The sequence below is a fragment of the Eublepharis macularius genome, chromosome 4, assembly GCF_028583425.1.
Source record: "Eublepharis macularius isolate TG4126 chromosome 4, MPM_Emac_v1.0, whole genome shotgun sequence".
NCBI classification, from domain to species: Eukaryota; Metazoa; Chordata; class Lepidosauria; order Squamata; family Eublepharidae; genus Eublepharis; species Eublepharis macularius.
Genome location: NC_072793.1, coordinates 187488283 through 187502824, shown reverse-complemented (window position 1 = coordinate 187502824; position 14542 = coordinate 187488283). Strand labels below are relative to the sequence as shown.

At 50.1% G+C, this 14542-nt stretch overlaps 1 protein-coding gene and 1 pseudogene across 2 annotated transcripts in view; one reads left to right on the top strand and one right to left on the bottom strand.

The window, feature by feature from the left end:
- The window catches only part of LOC129328463 (zinc finger protein 420-like), a 262738-nt gene that overhangs the window by 124417 nt on the left and 123779 nt on the right, over positions 1 to 14542 (top strand). The gene's annotated exons all lie outside the window — the stretch shown is intronic.
- Positions 1 to 14542, bottom strand: part of LOC129328438 (zinc finger protein 208-like) — a 42093-nt pseudogene that overhangs the window by 25888 nt on the left and 1663 nt on the right.

The window sequence follows — 14542 nt, the reverse complement described above, 5'->3', positions numbered from 1 at the left end:
CTTTTCTGTGTTAATTTTCTTAGTGTCAAATTTGTGACCATTAGTTTGTCCTATACACATGGCATGTATATTTGTAGATTTTAAAGTGACTATCCTAAAAGTGAATTTCAAAAACAGGACAGAGCGGGAGATTGCTCAGATAGCACTATAACCGCTGGCCAACTCCCACCGTTTCCTAGGTTTGGCCCAGCCCAGAGAGATTGTTAGGAGGGGCCTCATGGGTGCCTGGGTCCCCCTAAAGTTGTGGGGAGCCCCTCCCTAAATCCTCCATGGTGTCAGAACTGTGGCTAGATAATGTCCTTACTCCAGACTACCTTCTGCAATCAGACAAAAGCCTGTTGTTTTCAAAAGTTTACTGAAGAAAGAATGCATTATAGTCCACGAGCCTGAATACAATATTCAGGATGGTACATGTGAATTGTTACCAATGACAGGCAAAGCATAAGGCACAAAGTAACAGATCCCAGCAGGCCCAACCTCCCCCCATAGTTCTCAAAACAATCCCTTTGAAGCTCAGAAAGCGAAAGTCCTTCGAGGCTGGAACAGCGATAGCCAAAACATTCCTCCTCTGGGAGATAGCTGCCTGGGAACATCCTGGCACCTGTGAAGAAAGCACTCATAATATTGAAAGGATTAAAATGGAGTCTCTTTGGCACTAGCATACCTAAAAGTATTCTGAACCTGACACACGGCCCCGCCTCCATAGATGGTGGCAATAGAAGCCCCTCCTTGTGATGTCATTGGCTCCTTCCTATGTCGTCACTGGACCCCAGTTCTTTTAAGGACCAGCCCAGACCCCCCCCACGGAAATTGGAAAGTCTGTGCCCCTGCTTCCTGCATTAACCAGCAGAAAGAAAATACCAGCTATTTATGTGGCAAAACATGAAAAGATCCTTCAGCCAGGGATAAAAGCACAGGAAGCGCATGCATTTTACACTGGTAGAAACTCACAAGGTGGAAGGACTAACCAGCTCTTCTCGATGGGGTTGCACTCCCCTGAAGGAACAGATTGGAAGCTGGGGGGGCTGCTGACCCAGGCCTCCCGCTGGATGAGCAGGAGGCAGCTGTGGCCAAGAGCACCTGCTTTGACTGGGTAGCCAGTTGCAGGCTTTCTGGGCAGAGAAGACCTGGCCGCTGGGGTGCACACACCCTCATAACATCCAGACTAGACTGCTGCAATGTGCAATCCCTGTGCCCTCGAGAAGCGGTCCGAAACTTCCCCTGGTGCAGAATGCAGCAGCCAGGACGCTGGCTGGAGTGGGTCACAGGGACTGTGTCGCTCCAGTCTGGGGCCATCTACACCGGCTCCCAGTTTGCTTCTGGGCCCAATTCAAGGTGCTGACCTGGAACCAGCATAGCTGAAGGACCACCGAATCCCACACAGCCTTCCCGAGAAGGGGAGGGGCAGGAAAGGCAGCCAGCAGGGAAGGGCAGAGCGGCCTCCTGCCCAGACTGGGAAAGCCTATCCCCTTCCAACCATGCCTTGGGGCTGTTTGGGGGCCACTGAGGGTCATCAACTCCCACTGGGGAAACTTCTGGAGATGGGTGGTGGGACCTGGGAGGAGACGAAGGTCAGTGGGGCTGCGATCCCTCGAATTCCAGCCTCCAAAGCTGTTGTTTCTGGAAAGGATGTGACTGGCCCCGAGAGGCAATCGCTCCTGCTGCCCCTTTCCACACATTGAGCCGCTCTTCCAGGAGCCGGGTGTGGTTCTCCAGGCCTGTTGGCAACAGATCTGCTCAGAACACTCCCTACACCCTCCCTGCCAGGTAGGCCGGGAGTTTTCTTGCTCTCCCCACAGAGCAGGCGGAGGGGCTGAGGCTGTGAGGCCACCTGTGGAGTCTGCAGCTGAGGGGGGGAATTCCCAGCGCAGTCCTGAGTTGCCCCCACTTGCCCTGGGGGGCTCTGGGGGGCCCCGGCTGGGAGGGACTCTGGCAGGAGGAAATGGCCAGGAAGAGGGGTGACGGTCCACTTTCACTCAAGACTGGCACTGGGAGAGCCAATGAGATGAAGCTGAGAAGAGAAAGAGCCAACCAGGAGGCTGGAGCCTCTAAGTCCCGTCCTCTGAGGTTTTGGAGGGAAAATCCTGAGGCGAGGTGGGCAGGCCCCTCATCTGCCTCAGACAAGCACTAAAGAGAGCCAATGGGAGGACATGAAGAGCAGACAGGGGCCTATCAGGAGGCAGGAGCCCCTAAGTCCCACCCTCTGCGTGGAACTCCTGTTCCCCTCAGTCTCTGGGCTGCTTTTCTCCCCCTCTGGGTGTGTGTGGGGGGGGGGGCTCACTTCCATTCCTCCCCAGGAGATCAGGCGCCAGAAGGGCAGGGTCTCCTCAGGCTAGAAGGGGTAGAGGGGAGGAAAGAGGGAAGGCCCCCACCAGCACGCCCACAAGACGCCAGTCTTCCTTGATGCCCACCAGCAGAGGTGGAGGGCAGAAACTCCCTCCTTGCAGAGCTAGGTTTCTAGATGCAGGTAGTTTACCCACGAGGCATAGAGACATTGTGGGGTTCCCAACTCCAGGGCTGGAGCCTCCCCTGCCTCCTGGGGCCAGGCAGTCCCACTCCAACGCTGCATGGCCTCCCCCCTCGGGCCTCTCCTCAAGGGGTAGGGCAGGCCCGAGGGGGGAGGGAGTTGGGGGCTTCCAGCAGGGCCAGGGACCCCTCAGCACCCAGAGATGGATTTGACCAGGAGGATGGGAAACTCGGTGGGGCAGAGGGGTCTTGAGGGGGGACCTTCCCCCATAAGGAAAGGCCGGTGGAGGAAGAGACCCCAGGACAAGGACTCCGGAGCCCCCCTCGATCAAAGACCGGATCCTGTGTTGTGCCCCAATTGTGTACCAAAAAGCATTCCCCCCCATCTTTCTTTGTCTCTGTCCCAGGCAGGGAAGAGACATCCTTCACATCTTTGCCATCTCCTCCGCAGAGAACCGACAGGGGCCGCCATGCAGCCAGCTCAGGCAAGGGTGTGTGTGTGTGAGGCTCAGGGGATCGGGGCATTTGGCCTCGGTTCTGGCCCCACAAAATATCAGGGCTGCCCACCTGGAATGTTGGGGAAAGGGTCACCCCCTAAGCAGGATGACCTCTGCAGAGGCCAAGCTGGAAGAATGGAACGATATTGAACCAGGAATTCCCTGATTTGACTTTCTCCTCTATGATACAGACTTCTCTGGGCTCTTCCCAACCAGGTTACGAGCCCCCTGTGAAAGAGGAGAGCCCATCTGGCCCCAAGATGCCCCCACGGAGATCTAGGAGGGGGGAAACAAATGTCACCTGGGGCTCCACTCCCCTCTTCCTTGCTGCTGCAGGATTGTTTTACTGTCTATGTTTTTGGATTTCTTTTCTCATGTTGTATAATGCTTTCTTCCTTTTCTTCCAGGGTCTGGTGGTGTCCTTTGAAGAGGTGGGCGTGTACCTCACCTGGGGGAGTGGAGCCTGTTGAGCCCGGCCCAGTGCAGAGCTCCTTCCTTTCATGCTGGAGAATTTTGACCCTGTGGCCTCTTGGGGTAAGAATCCCTTTCTCCTGGGCTGCCTCCTTCCTATGCTAGGGAGTGATAGTGGCTGCTTCTCACAGCTCTGCCAGGAACACACAATGACACGTGAAGTCTGTTCTTTCTGGCTGACCTCTGTCCCTTCTGGATCCTTGGTTCTGGGTTCACTTTGCAGAGGAGGAACCCCTGCCTCGCAGTCCCTGGACCACGTGAGAGTGCATCAGAAGAGGTACCAAGGTGGCTTGCTTGGGGAAAGTAGGGGAGGGTCTCAGCAGGGGCTTCCCTCCAGGCAGAGTGTTGCCTTGCGTGTGTGGAAGGTGCTGTCACTGACGGAGGAGGAGGATTTATTTAATTTTATTTGATTTATACCCCGCCCTCCCCACAGATGGGCTCAGGGCAGCTAACAACATTAAAAATACATTAAAATCACACAAAAAAGTAAAAATCATTAAAATGCCTGCCTGCCTCCCCCTTTCTGCAGCCCATTGTATTTTTCCCCACAACGGGCTGTGTTGCTAGTAGGTTAATAAAGCTAGAAGGGGCAGATTTGACAGAAGGGCTACATAATTACCTGTCTAAAGAAAAGACCAAGAATACAACAAACTAGTCATGTAATTAAGAGACAGTCTGCTTAAAATCTGGGATTCTGTAAGAATAAGGATTAGTCCATCGATATCACCAGTAATGTCGCCAATAGATGCCTTCTGTGATAAACAAACCAGGAAAACCAATGATTTCATAATTTATTTAGATAAAGGAAGCGGTCAAAGATCATAGAGGCCGATTAAAAGATCTACCGGAGTTTGAAAAGGTAATCATTCAGCAGAAATACTATATGTTAGGGCAAATTTATAAACTTCTATTCAATATGACACAGAAACAGACCAAGTTTCTGTCAAAACGGATTCAGAATTTTGGAGAAGTGGTAACATTTCAAAAGTGGGAAAGTTTATGGATGAAGGGTATAAAATTTACTGCAAACCAAACATTAAGAAAAAACTGGAACAAAACTCATTCTATCGGAGGTATATAACTCCAAAAAATATAGCAAAAATTGATAAGAGATATGGAGGGATGTGCTGCAAATGTAAAGGAGAAGGTGGTGGACATGCAAAAAATAAAAAAGATTTGGAAAGAAATACATGCAGAGATCCCAAAGATCTTTTCCCTCTTCGTGTGTCTGATGAAGGGAGCTCTGACTCTCGAAAGTTCCCTCCCTGGAAGTCTAGTTGGTCTCCAACATTTAAAACTATGGGCAAAGAACCATGCAGTAGACTCCAAACAGATGGGCCACTTCACTAGAGCTTTTTCTGTTTTTCTGGCCTGCAGACCCCATTCCAGGCCGGGATCCCCAGAGGAGACCACTGGATTGCACCAGAAATTGGGCAAGCCCAATCCACTTGCCATGTCGAATGAGTGGTGGCCGTCATTCATGATTTCCCCCCAACATCTAGCTCCGTGACAGGAGAGATAAATTGAGGCTTTTTGGAAAGGCTCTACCCACATGGCCAATGACCCACAAGAACTTGCTTCCCATCCCTGAAGGTGAGAAAGCCAAAATATAAACACCATAAGTAAATAAATAATTTTTAAAAACTCTCAGCCATTGCAAGGCTAAGCTCTGGAGCAGCTGACACAACTCAGACATAATCTTACACTGTATAGAATCATAGTGTTGGAAGGGGCCATACAGACCATCTAGTCCAACCCCCTGCCCAGTGCAGGATCAGCCTAAAGCATCTCTGACAAGTATTCCTCCAGCCTCTTCTTGAAAACTGCCAGGGAGGGGGAGCTCACCACCTCCCTAGGCAGCTGATTACACTTTTGAACTACTCTGACAGTGAAAAAGTTCTTTCATTTGGCACCACTTTGCAATTGGTGGGTATTGCCCAGGTTGGTAGGGACACCAGCACACACACTCTGCAATCTTGTTCTTCTCCTGCTGACAGCCCATATGGAGTAGCTGGTGGGCTCTAGGATTTGGTTGTCAATTCTGAGAGCTTTAATGTAATTATATGGAATTATGGAACCCTATAAATGCCTGGAGTGTGGGAGAAATTCAGATGGGAACTTACCACGCCTTCCTATTATGGAATTAGGAAAATAAAACAGTGTTTTATTTGCTAATTTTCACAGCCAATTTACCTGACTTAACATCATTCAAGTATTTCTATGGTTTTCCTCCTAAGTGAACTCTTTGATGGGAAGTAAGCCTATCATGCCGAGAGAAACTTTTTCCACATTCCAGGCATTTATATGGTTTCTCCCCTGAGTGAGTTCTTTGATGGGAAGTAAGGTTATAACTCCAACTGAAACTTTTCCCACACTCCAGGCATTTATATGGTTTCTCCCCAGTGTGAATTCTTTCATGTGAGGTAAGGACTGAACTTGAAATGAAGCTTTTCCCACACTCCAGGCATTTATATGGTTTTTCCCCAGTGTGAATCCTTTCATGTAAGGTAAGGACTGAACTTGAACGGAAGCTTTTCCCACACACCAAGCATTTATATGGTTTTTCCCCAGTGTGAATCCTTTGATGGACAGTAAGTTGTCCACTCTGACTGAAACTTTTCCCACACACCAAGCATTTATATGGTTTTTCCCCTGAGTGAGTTGTTTGATGGGAAATAAACTTATCACGCCGAGAGAAACTTTTCCCACACTCTAGGCATTTAAATGGTTTCTCCCCTGAGTGAGTTATTTGATGGGAAGTAAGCTTATCATTCCTACTGAAACTTTTCCCACACTCCAGGCATTTATATGGTTTCTCCCCTGTGTGAATCCTTTCATGTGAGATAAGGTCTGAACTTGAACGGAAGCTTTTCCCACACTCCAGGCATTTATACAGTTTCTCCCCTGAATGAATTCTTTGATGGGCAGTAAGTTGTCCATTCCAGCTGAAACTTTTCCCACACTCCAGACATTTATATGGTTTCTTCCCAGTGTGAATCCTTTCATGAGAGGTAAGGTCTGAACTTGAACGGAAACTTTTCCCACACTCCAGGCATTTATAAGGTTTCTCCCCTGTGTGAATTCTTTGGTGGACAGTAAGGTTTCCACTCTCACAGAAGCTCTTTCCACACTCCAGGCATTTATATGGTTTCTCCCCTGAATGAATTCTTTGGTGGGAAGAAAGGCTGTCACCACGACTGAAGCTTTTCCCACACTCCAGGCATGTATATGGTTTCTCCCCTGAGTGAATTCTTTCATGGACAGTAAGCTTTCCACTCTGACTGAAAGTTTTCCCACACTCCAGGCATTTATATGGTTTCTCCCCAGTGTGAATCCTTTGATGTGAGGTAAGTCCTGAACTCGAACAGAAGCTTTTCTCACACTCGAGGCATTTATATGGCTTTTCCCCTGAGTGAATTCTCTGGTGGGAAGAAAGTGTTCCGCTGTGATTGAAGCTTTTTCTACACTCCAGGAACTGAAATATTTTCTGTTTGTTACATGTGCTCCATTGAATATTAATATCTGATTTGTTGGGAGTATTTTCCCTATGTGCAGGGAGCTCATTCCTGTTCTTGCCTTTGTACATATTTTCCTGTATAGAGTCACTCCCGTCTACAAGACCAGAAGCATTCCCCCCTTCGTTCGGATCTTTTCCCTCCTCCTCCTTCAGTCCATCACAATATTCAGCCTTCTCTTTCCCATCTGAATACATTTCCTCTTTCTCCATCACTGGATGTTCTTTCGTGTCATTTGCCAATTCCCATACACCTCCTGATGAAAGAAAAAGAAACTGGGTGTGAGGTGGGGATTATGAATGTGGAGCAGGGCTTTTTTCTGGGAAAAGAGGTGGTGGAACTCTCTATCATGACATGCCTGCGCAAAGTGTGCACACGTAAATGGTGCAATGATGTCACTTCTGGAAGTGATGTCACTCCTGGAACTTCCCGGAACCCAGCACAATGCATTATGATGAGATAAATGTTAGTAAGCTTGGAAAATTACACTATTATGAGAAAGGGTTTGTTTCCTTTCTGTATCCTCCACAAAAAGTGAAATCTTCCATTCTCTTTCCCAAACATTTCATTTCTTTGGAATCATATTTTAAAATATGCAAGGAGGGGGCCTCTAAAAATCCCAAACCCATCTCACAAATCTAAATTCTAACAGATTCCCACTGCCAACGTAGAAATTTTTTTTCCAAAATTCTTTCTTAAAATTCCAGAATCTGAAATTCCTAATCTAATGAATATTGAATTTTCAGGGACAGTTTTGCTTTACTGGAGCAATTCAAAATTAGATACTCAACTTTAGGTGCATTAGATTTATATTTAGTTTAAAATGGCTTTTTTGTTGCCTGCCAACTCTACCTTACCAATGGCTAAGCTGTTGTGACATTGTGAAATGCTCACAAATATTCCAATGTCCCAGGCAAACAATATTCATAAAAACTTCCTTAACACCCATTTGTCCACTGCAATTTCAGTGATGTTAATCAGCTGAAGGTGGGGAGAACCATTTGAGTTACAGCTATTAAGACATAAGAACACCTATATGCTGATGAATATACTGATGAAAGCCTTCCGTGACTTGGACACAGCTATCCATACCTAGCATAAAACTGGAATAACCATAATTGATTTATATAACTAACACAGAACTAATCTGCATTCAAAAGCTGTGGGAACCATAACAATGTCAACTTCAGTCAACAGAAGAATGAAAGCAACACACACACAAACGCACAGCCCCATCCAACCCTGAGAAAAGAAAGCAGAATGAACTCAAAGCAGCACACACACACAGCCCCCCACAGCCAACACACCCCCATGAAAAGAAAGCAGAATGAACTCTAAGCAGCACTAACACATACACACACACACAGCTCCCACTCTCCATGAAAAGAAAGCAGAATGAATTCAAAGCAGAACACATACACACTCAGCCCCACCCCCCCGAATCAAAATAAAGCAGAATGAACTCAAAGCAGCGCACGCGCGCACACAGTCCCATCCACCCATTCCCTCAATGAAAATAAAACTCAAAGCACACATACACAGAAACCCCTGAATGAAAACAGAATGAACTCAAAGCAGCTAAACCTCCCCTGTAGAGCCCCAGCTCTCTTGCTTGCTTGCTCTCTCACTCACAGAGGAATGAAAAAGAAAGCAGAATGAACTCAAAGCAGCACACATACACAGACAGCCCTGCCCACCCATTCCCCCAATGAAAATAAACAGAATGGACTCAAAGCAGAACACACATACAGAGAAACCCCTGAATAAAATGAGAGCCAGTTTGGTGTAGTGGTTAAGAGCACGGGACTCTAATCTGGAGAGCCGGGTTTGATTCCCCACTCCTCCACGAAGCCAGCTGGGTGACCTTGGGTGAGTCACAGTTCTCTCAGCCCCACCCACCTCACAGAGTGATTGTTGTGGGGTAATAATAACTCTTTGTAAACTGCTGAGTGGGCATTAAGTTGTCCTGAAGGGCAGTATATAAATCAAATGTTATTATTATTATTATTATAAAATGAAAGCAGAACGAACTCAGAGCAGTTAAGCCTCCTCTGCACAGCCTGTGCTGGGCCCCAGTTCCCTCTCTCTCACTCACAGAGAGAGAGTGAACTCAAAGCAGCTTACCCTCCTCTGCAGAGCCTGTGCCCAGCCCTAGGCCTCTCTCACACACACAGAGGAATGGTAAAAAAAGCAAAATGAACTTAAAACAGCTAAACCTCCACTGCAGAGCCCGTGTCGGGCCTCAGCTTGCTCTCTCACTCAGAGGAATTGAAAAAAGGAGAATGAACTCAAAGCAGCTAAACCTCCTCTACAGAGCCTGTGCCAGGCCCAAGCAGTGTCTGCTTGCAAACGCTCACTCACTCAAGAAAGCAGAATGAACTCAAAGCAGCTTAGCCCTTAACCTCCTCTGCAGAGCCCACAGGGCCAAAGGAGGAAGGAATCACATGGGCAGATTCTAGAGCTGCTGGAATGCCATTCTGGAATGTTCCCCTCAACGGAAGCCCTGATGCTGAGGCATTAAACTCCAACCACCTGCAGCCATTTCTCCCCCTAACCTTCTCATTTCTTTCTAAATTCCAAGAGGGGCAGAGTAGCCATTTGCATGGTAATGAACGTGGCCGGAGAGGACAAAAGAGAGAGCAGGTACAATGGAGAAGTTCCATCTTAAATTGAACCAGTAGTTTTATCTTTTTCTGCCAGGGTGAATTTATAGGGGCGACTGATGGCTGTCAGGGCTTGCCGTCGCTGCCGCTGGGCGTGGCACTGGGCGGTCTGCTCCTGACATCACAGGGGGGCCAGGGAATCTGCAGGACCCTGCTCTGTGGAAGGAGGGGCGGTATACCTCACCCAGACTCCCTCTCAGTCCACTCGCTGGCCTGCTCAACCTGGCCTGCTTACCCTCTGCGCCCTCCTTCATCTTCTCCTTCCAGGACTCTCCTCCAAGCCTCCACCCTTGCATCTTACTGCTCTCACTCCACATCATCACTCCTCACTCACACCCACCACCACAGGGCTCTTCCCAGCCAGCTTTTATAGGGCTTCCTCCTACTGCCCCACCCCTCTTCCAGCCTGGCCTTTGGCTGCACCAAGCAGTTGCAGCTGGGGTAGCTGATCTGGCCCCACTGACCAGCACCAGCTGTGCCTTGTTCTCTGGCTGCCCAGCCTCCCTGCCTTGGCTGATTGCTGAAGGCATGTCCAGCTGCAGTCCCCTGGCTAGCAGCCCGGCCTCCCTGGCTGAGCTGATGGCTGAAGGTGGGTCCAGCTGTGGCTCCTTGGCTGGTTGCCCAGGGCTTCCTGCAGAGTGCCTCCAATAGCCCCACCTGGAGTGGCTTGGCTTTTGGCAACTCCTGGGCCAGGCTACTATTTTCTAGCTGGGGCGTGGCTTTGGGTTGTTGGGGCTGCTGCTGCTTCTCCTCCTCAGGTAAGGTCTTTGGGTGGGTGACTGCTGAGCTTCCAATCCCTCTGCCCTTGCCTAGCCCCCTTTCCCTCCCTAGGGGAGTGGGACTCGCTGGCCTCTCTCTGTCTCCCCCTGCCTCCTGAGGCCCTGGGCTTTTGCCCCTTGCCCCTGGCACCGGCAGGTTCTGGCTCCATTTGCCTGTGGGAGGGGTTGACCTGCTGTCCCCCAGCTGCCCCCTCTGCCTGCCAGTCAGACCGGTTGACCTGCTGTCAGCTGGCTGACCAGTTGACCTGCTGTCAGCTGGCTGACCAGTTGACCTGCTGTCTGCTGGCTGCCCCCTCTGTTTGCCCATCAGCCCGGCTGACCTGCTGTTCCCACCTACCAAGTCTGGGGGCTGGGACCCAGACCCCGGACACACACCTCCACTTAGCTTTGAGTTGTGGGGGTCAGGGTCAGATTCAAACATGCGGGACATGAAGTCCGCATCCACATGCTGCGCCCCCTTGCGGTACTTGATGGTGAACCGGAAGGGGAGGAGGGAGAGGTACCACCGCAGCACACGGGGGTTGTGCGCCTTCATGCGGTGGAGCCACTGCAGGGGCGCATGGTCCGTTAGTAGGACAAAGGGATTATTGGCCAGGTAGTATTGCAGGGCCCCCACTGCCCACTTGACCGCTAGGGCCTCCCGCTCCACTGTTGCATAGCGCCTCTCTGCGGGCTGCAGCTTCCGACTCAGGAAGAGGATGGGGACGTCGGTTCCGTCACGTTCCTGAGTCAGGACTGCCCCAAGGCCGGTGTCAGAAGCGTCTGTGGCCAGCGAAAAGGGTCGGTCAAAGTCCGGGTTCCACAGGGCTGTGGTATTAGAGAGGGCTGACCGCAGGTCCTTGAAAGCTGCTTCTAGTGCTGGGGTCCACCGGACTTGGTTGGGCAGCCCCTTCTTTAAGCAGTCTGTCAGGGGGGCGGCTCGGGAGGCAAAGTGGGGGATGAACCGCCCGTAATACCCCAGTAGTCCCAGGAAACGTCGGACCTGCTTCTTGGTCCGGGGCTGGCACATGGCAGACAGTCTGAAGAGAGGCCATTCTGGAAGGAGAGAGCTTTGAAGGTACTCCAATGTTAACAAGAACCCTGAGTTATTTCAGCCTCTCTCTTTAACAGCACAGAGATAGGATTTCAAAGCAAAAGAGGGCATGAGTCTAACCTTTTCATTTTCTTTGTGCTCGGATGTCCTGGTGGATGCCGAGCCAGTTGCACAGTGGCTGGGCAGAGCTTGGGAGGAAGGGAGAGCTGCCTGGTGCCCCTCTGCCCCTGGCAATTTAAGCAATGGCCTAGGGATACCTAGAGGATGAGATGCCCCAGTGCCAGCGGATCCCTCTGCCTAGAGTATGGTTCCCCAGCGACATATTCCCATTCTCATTTGAGCTGGAAGGTGGCCTTATAGTGCCAACCCCAGTTGTAAAAGGGAAAGAGAAGGAAAAGGCAGAAAAAGGGATGAATTCCATGTTGTGGTCTAGTAACTTAACACCAGGCACCACAGAGTAAATCCCTCATTCCCCAGAGTAAAAATAAGAGGCAGTGAGGTTGTTTTGCCGTATCTGGCATGAGCACTCAGGGAAAAAAAAACCCAGAAGTATGAGGGGCAGAATTGATCGAGAGCCTCTCCTTGGGAGGGACTCCAGGCCTGCTTATTTTGGGGTACTTCCTTGGACTCGTCATGTTTCAATGAAGGCTTAAAACGGAAGCACAGATTCTATAAACACAAACACGGGGGAGGAGGAAGCTGGAAGGGACCTCAAGAGTCATCAAGTCCAGCCCCCCACACACACACAAACAACACAGGAAATCCACAGCTTACTCCCTCCCCCTCCCCTCCCTCAGTGACCGATGCTCTATGCCCAGAGGAAGGCAAAAAAACCCTCCAGGGTAGGTGGAGGAAAACTCCTTCCAGATCTTAAAATGGTGATCCGCATTAACCTGGACATGTCAGAAAAGGCAAGGAGAGGCCAGCACCGACTCACCCCTTCCTGCCCCCCTCTCCTAATCTGTGTCCCTTCCTACTAAGTCAGAGAATCATCAGAGCTGTCAGGGGCCATCTTCCCTCTTCTTAAATACCTCCCAGCAAGGAGAGCCCACCACCGCCTGAGGAAGCCGACTTAGGGACTGCTGTAACTGTTAGGAAGTTCTTCCTAATGTTTAGATGAAAACTCTTTTGCTTTGTTTCTGGTCCAACCCACTGGGGGAACAAAACTCTGTTCCATCCACTATGTGACAGCCCTTCAAATGCTTGGGCTGTGATATCTCCTCTCCAGGCCCAGCTCCTTCAGTCTTTCCTCATAGGACGGTTTCCAGACCCCTCACCATCCTCACTGCCCTCCTTTGGACACGTTCCAGTTTGTCAACAGCCGGCTTAAACTGCGGTGTCCCAAAACTGAGCTCAGTACTCCAAGTGAGGTCTAACCAGCACAGAGCAGAGCAAGACCATCACTTCGCATGATCTTGACACTCTGCTTCTGTTGATACAGACTAAAATCGCATTTGTCTTTTTAGCTACCGCATCAGATTGCTGACTCATGTTCAGTGTATGGTCTTCTAAGACCCCCAGATCCTTTTCACATGTACTACTGTCAAGACAAGTCTCCTCCATCCCGCAAATTTAATCCCCTCTATTCCTTCATCCAAGTCATTTATAAAGATGTTGGACAACACGGGGCCTGGCACAGATTCCTGAGGCACATCACTCTCCAAGAGGATGAGGAACCATTTACAAGCACTCTTGGGGTGCGATGAGTCAACCAGATACAGATCCACCTAAGAGTAATAGGATCCAAACCACATTTTACTAACTTGTCAACAAGAATATCATGTGGAATCTTATCAAAGGCCTTACTGAAACCAAGATAAACTAAGTCCACAGCACTCCCCTGATCCACCAAAGTAGTAACTCCCTCAAAAATGGAGGTAAGGTTATTCTGACATGACTTGTTCTTGAGGAAAGCATGCAGGCTCTTAGTAATCACAACTGTCCTTTCTAAATGATCAAGGATTGATTGTTTGATAATTTGCACCATGATTTTTCCAGGTATGGATGCCAAGCTGACAGGTCAATAATCACCTAGATTCTCCTTTCCCCCCTTCTTGAAGATGGGGGCGATGTTTGCCCTCCTCCAACCTTCTCCAAATGGAATTGTACGACTTATGTACTATGCCCAGAAACAAACCTAAAACATTCTTTGAGCCTTCATAACTCATCAATGTTCTTTTGTGAAAAAGCAACTGGGAGGATAAAGAGCGCTGTGGAAATCGACCTTCCCTTGGAAGGAAGCGCAGGCAATACACAGTCCCATGACAGACCTAAGCAGCTACCTGCCAATCCCTCCTCTTCATCAGAGAATGGGAGAAACAGCCCTTCGTCTTCCTCCAGCCAGCATATCAGGTCAGGTTTGACAATCGGGGGCCCTGTTTGTCAGAAAAAACACAAAATTAAGACTCTTTAGTGTGCACATAAATCCAGCAATTCCAAGCCAGCTTGGCTGTCCCTCTGGAAATACACAAGAGGCAAGTAAGAGGGGAGGGGCGGAGTGCAGCACGGGGCGAAGAATCCTCTGTCCAGCACCGGCAGTTCTGTGGCCCCTCCCTGCCCACCTGAGACTGAAATGCCAGAGAGCCCCGCAGAGCTCCTTCCACAGCGCAGGAGGGCAAAGCCCAGGGAGGAGGGGAGCCCCTGCCGGGACCATCCCACCCGCCAGGCCAGGCGTCCCTTGGCACCTCTTCTCGGGCATTCCAGGGACAGGACTGCCAGGCAGGGGCTCCCTCTCTGCAAGGAGGACCCAGAAGCCCTCCCACATCCGAGGAAGGAGCACGGAGGGGGGCGGAGATCAGCCACTGGGCCCAGCAAAGACTGCCTGGCTATGCCCAGGAGAAAAGGATCCTCACCCAAGGAGGCCACATGGCCAAAGTTCTCCAGCATGACTTCCTTGTACAGGGCTCTCTGGGCCGAGCGCAGCAGGCTCCACTCCCCCCGGGTGAAACGCACAGCCACCTCTTCGAAGGACACCCCGCCCTGGAAGGAAAGGAAAGCATTTCTTTACATCAATGGAAAGGACAGTATATGAATGCTGGAAGACGAGAAGGAAGAGGGGGGGAGAAGAGCCCCGAGGGGACATCTGGCTCCTCCCAGACCTCTTGGGGGCCATCTTGAG